We start from the raw sequence: 5377 nt of genomic DNA, 5'->3' as shown, positions 1-5377 counted from the left end.
ACGTAGTAGTAGTAGTAGTAACGTAGTAAGTAAGTACGTAGAGTATTGTAGTAAGAAGTAAGAGAGATAGAGAAGAGAGAGAGTAGAGAGAGAGAGAGAGAGAGAGAGAGAGAGGAAGAGAGAAAGGAGATGAGAGGAAGGGAGAAAGAGAAAGAAGTCGGACATAATTTTAAGAGATTTAACGCACAGAATTAGCCGTAAGCATTTTTATAATGGTGTTTATAATGTACTGTATTAATATTATTGTTAATACTATTACCATCACGTATACACACATATGCATACCTACTTGACAAAGGAAGACTCGGAAATGTATTTCATGGATTTTAATCAGCTTTAGTGTGTTTATTCTTGAGCACCAAAAAATAATCTCTATAAAGCCGTGAATTGTACCTTCATATATTTTCCGAAAAAAAAATTGTGATTATAGGTCACGGTGACGAATCGCTTTCAAATGGCGGAATCAATAGATGTTAAAAAAACAATCAATTTTTATTTATATATTTTTATGAATTTCAAGTTCCGAAAACTGTTAGTTTTTTAAAAAATTAACATTCTTTGATTTCAATCAAAGCTTGAAATACTTTGCGAACGGTTGCAACTATTGGAATAAACTTTTAAAAACGTTCAATGCCTGATTGTCAAGTTTTGGCAGAAATAGTCTAAATAACGTCAAATAAATGCCCTTAAATGAATTTTTCACTGATCAAAAAGTTTAATGTCAAATATGTTTCAATAAAGTTATATAGGATGGTCCACTTAAATCGACCATCTGAAATATCTCGCTTATTTTTAATGAGATAAACAAATGAAAGTGGAAGGAGGTTGTGAGAGGGACATATTTTGATCATGTTTTTTTTTTAAATAGAAAGGCATAAAAAAAATGAAGATTCCATTTTTTTTAATGAAATTGTATGATTTCTTACAATATGATTCCTCTAATTATTCTGCATATAAAAGTATTATAATAAGATATAAAAAAGTGATATAAAAAAACCAATAGCTGACGAGATTTACACTTTATTCTGCACTTATTGACAATAACTCATAAACTATTAATTTTTCAATAATACCTTAATACTTTTATGAACAGAATAATGAATCAGTTGGTGGAAAGAAAACATAATTGCTTATGAGTTATTTAACATTTTATGTCAATATGTGCCAGAATAAAGTGTAAAATATTGGATAGGGGAAAAAGTCGTATTTCTTCATATTTAAAAAAATTTTTTCACATTTTTTACAAAAATATTTTTAAAAAAGTTTTTTATTTATTGCGTAATTTTCGTTACAATTATATCATTCGCTAGAGTAAAGTTTCAGCTTTAAGAATTTAATATTAATTTAATAGAATTTAATATTAATTTTTTAAATTGTGGTATGATGATTTTTATCAAAGTTATGGCAATCAAAGTCAGAATGCTTCTTTACTTAACTCGCGAATAACTCAAGAACAAAAAATCATAGGAACATTTTTAAAAAATGATTTTGTAAGGAAAACTTCAAGCACAATAGTCAAAAATTTTTGTAAATTTTTTTTAGACATGTGAGAGAAAATGAAAAGACAATTTTTTATCTTTTTTAGCTTGTAGTTTTTAAATGTAAAAATTAAAAAAAAACTCACAGAAAACTAAAAAACAGAGTAACCTTTCGAAAATAGAGATTTCAAACTTTCATCAAAAACTGATCAAAACCCTTTTCTTAAATGTAAATTTCATTCATTTTTAACAAAGATGTATATAAAATTTTTAATTAAAAAATACGAAGAAACTTTTTTCCCGAATATCTCAACTATTGGTTTTTTTATATCACTATCTTAATACTACTTTTATATGTAGAATAATTAGAGAAAATCATATTGTGTAAAAAAAATCGTACAATTCGATTTAAAAAAGTATAAGTAACCATATCTTTTTGACACCTTCATCTAGAAAAAAAACAAGACTAAAATACGTCTTCTTCGAAACTCTTCTATTTTCATTTAAAATATATTTTTATATCACTAAAAATAAGCGAGATATTTCGGATGATCGATTTAAGTGGACTACTGTATACTGCTGAAATAGAGTTCTAAAAATAATATACAAATTTCAATGAAATGTTGCAAAATGCTTTGAAAAATATTCCTAGACATAAAGGAGGTGGGATTAGACCTCGCTTCGCATGGAAGGAGGGGCGAAAGGGAGATAGGATGGATCAGAGTAGACCTCGCTTTACATAAAAAATTAGATGCTCCTAGATAAGTGGAGTAGACTTCATTTCACATGGAAAATCGGTTCATAAATAAATATGGAATAGTTCGCTTCGCTGCGATATATAACTTTATTTAAACATTTTTGGTATTAAAATTTTTTATCGATGAAAATCCATTTAAAGATATTCAAAGTATTTAAAGTATTTTTGTCAAAATTTATAATACTCGGACGTTGGACATTCTCAAAAGTTTACTCTTATAATAAAATAAATCATATACTTTTAGTAAAGTAAATCATACTTACAGTAAAGTAAATCATATATTTTCAAGACTGATGAGCACAAACAACTCTCAAGATTTTTACACATATGTATTTTTTATTACGCAGTAAAGTAAATTTTATCAATGTTAAGGAAAAAAATATTCATTCATAAAATAAATTCTATTGAGATATATGGTAATTTATAAATTTATTTTATTAAACATAAAAAGTATCTTATAAGGTAGCTATGCCGTACAGGCGTATACAATGGTCCTGCCAATTTCATAAAATTTACTAGAATTTTAGCATACATTACTTTACATTGTTCTTCGTGTAAAAAGAAATTTACTAAAATTCTAGTGTATTATTTTACATTTTCCTCCGTGTGGAATTTTATTATCGAAGAATTTTATATTCAAGTGGTTATGCAGTTACCTTACAGTAAAGTAACTCACACTCTATTTTCAAGTAATACAAACAAATCTCAACATTTTACGCACTTATATCTTTACTATAGTAAAATAAATTTTGTCAGCGCTAAAACAAAAGATACTTGTCAATAAAGTAAATTATTAGAGAGAGTAAAGATTCGCGTAACGGGTTGAATAACAATCAAATGCCAAATTGTCTAGAAGCGTGCGATTGTAGTTCAACGTTAACGTATTAGATTACTATCCTAAAGAGCTTAAGTTCGAATTTCGTCGATACATGGAGGATGTAAAGTAATATAACACTAGAATTCTAGTAAACTATGTGGATATTGTAATAAATTAGCATATATATAGGAACAGGCGCTCACTTATGTAAAGTTTACTTTACTTTTCTACTAACTGATAAGCAATCATCGTACACTCATACTGTAAAGTACTTTTTACATTTCGTAAAATATAGATTTACTAGAATTCTAGTATATATTACTTTACATTGTTTTCTGTGTAAAATGAAATTTATTAGAATTCTTTTAAAATATAGATTTACGAAATATAAAAGATAACTTTACAAAATCTAAAAAGTACTTTATGGTATTACGACTGTAATCGAAGATCACTCATTTATTAGAAATAAAAAGAAAATTGTACATGAATGAGTGCTTGTCCCTTTAATGGACCTGTCAATTCTATACAATTCACTAGAATTTGAATATATATTATTTTATATTTTTCTTCGCATTTTTTTGCTTGATTTATAAGCAAGAAGCAACTCTTGTTTAACGCGTTAACACAATATATAAAAAATAAATCAAAATCCTTCATTTCCTTCCTTCTCATGAAATAAAGTACTATAATTGATTGATTTTCTTATGCCTTATACGTTATGCGTTATGCAAAAATCCTTGCTTCTCGCTATATGCTTACACATTCGCACTCACAAATGTATTTTTCTAATTTTCCTAAATTTTCTTTTTTTTGTTGTAAATTTATTCTGATTTTCAAGCTAACGTTCTTTTCAACTGAACTATCTATTTATAAATGAGGAATATAATTGAGAAGAAATGGATATTTTTTTTAAATTTGCAATTATAATAAAATCGATTCTATAATATCCCATACAGCACCAATTATTGCATAAAATTTTTAAAAATGTTTCAACCTTTCACATCTCATTGACAATAGTTTTGAAAAGATTCTGCAATATGTCATATCAAATGTTAACAAAAGTATTTCTAAAATCATATGCAATAAATTTAAAAACATTATGATGTTAAAATTCAATAAATAATAATGATTCCAATAATTAAATAAATTAAACAATACAATATAGAGCTAAGAATCAATTCAGGATAATATGAATAACAATATTATTGTAAGCAATATAAAAACTTTTCGACCCCTATCGGGGCCTCAATGTTAAAAATTTTAATGTTACTAACTACGCAAGATGTTAATTAATATGTTAATTAATATAATGTTAATAAAAAGCGCATGTGTACTCGCACATGTTGGAAATAATAATTATGACATGATACGACCTAGATTCAATCAGTTTTCCATCAGAACTTATTGTTAGTCTATTCTAGAAGTCACATAATCGAAGTCTAACACCGTAAGCTAGCTCTCAAATTTAATAGGTTCAGTAAAAATTAATTTTTTCATAATTTTATTATTATATTGAAAATATATATAAAATATCTTTAATTGCCAAAAATTATATGAATTATATGAATGATTTGTTCTGCTATAATTGCGAAAAATTTTTGTATATGAATAATGATTGTATTAAAACTGCAGGTGTGATTTTTTAATAGTGATATGTGCTTTTATACATATAATATGATTAATTAATCAAAATAATTGACGATATAATAATTATTTTTGAGAAATGTTTTAAGTTTATTTCAATAAGTTTTGTAATTTGTAAACAAATCAATCTTAATAAATTTTAAGTATTTTAGGAATGATATTTAAATATATGTTTAATTGGTAATTAAACAATATGTCAACATAATAAATTTAAATATTGTTTAATGATTTTTTTGTCTGCGATAATTTTTCATTGAATTATGGTGTTCTGAATATTACAATTTCGAGTGTGTTCTAAAATGTTCCCTATTTTTTGTTGAGTATATATTGTTAAAAAATATATTGTTAAAAAATATATTGTTAATTGTAAGAATTCTCTTATATTTGTTGTAATGGAGGATCCAATTGTCAATTATTATGGAAGAGATAAAACAGAGGAGCTATTCGTTACTTCATTGAAAAATTACAAATATGAAATTATTTAGTTAAAAATAACATTAGCTCGAAAATCATCAGTGTAAGTTTGCAATAAGAAAAAAAGAGAAATTAGAAAAATGAAAAAAATACATATCCGATAGGTTTGAATGTATAAGCATATATTTCGAGTATAGAATCTGTAACGTTCTACCATGTGTGTCGACTCCTACCGTTTTATGAATAGTAATTGTTTACGAGGTATTT

The sequence above is a fragment of the Atta cephalotes genome (assembly GCF_000143395.1).
Source record: "Atta cephalotes unplaced genomic scaffold scaffold00029, whole genome shotgun sequence".
NCBI lineage: Eukaryota > Metazoa > Arthropoda > Insecta > Hymenoptera > Formicidae > Atta > Atta cephalotes.
Note: the sequence above shows the minus strand (reverse complement) of the source record.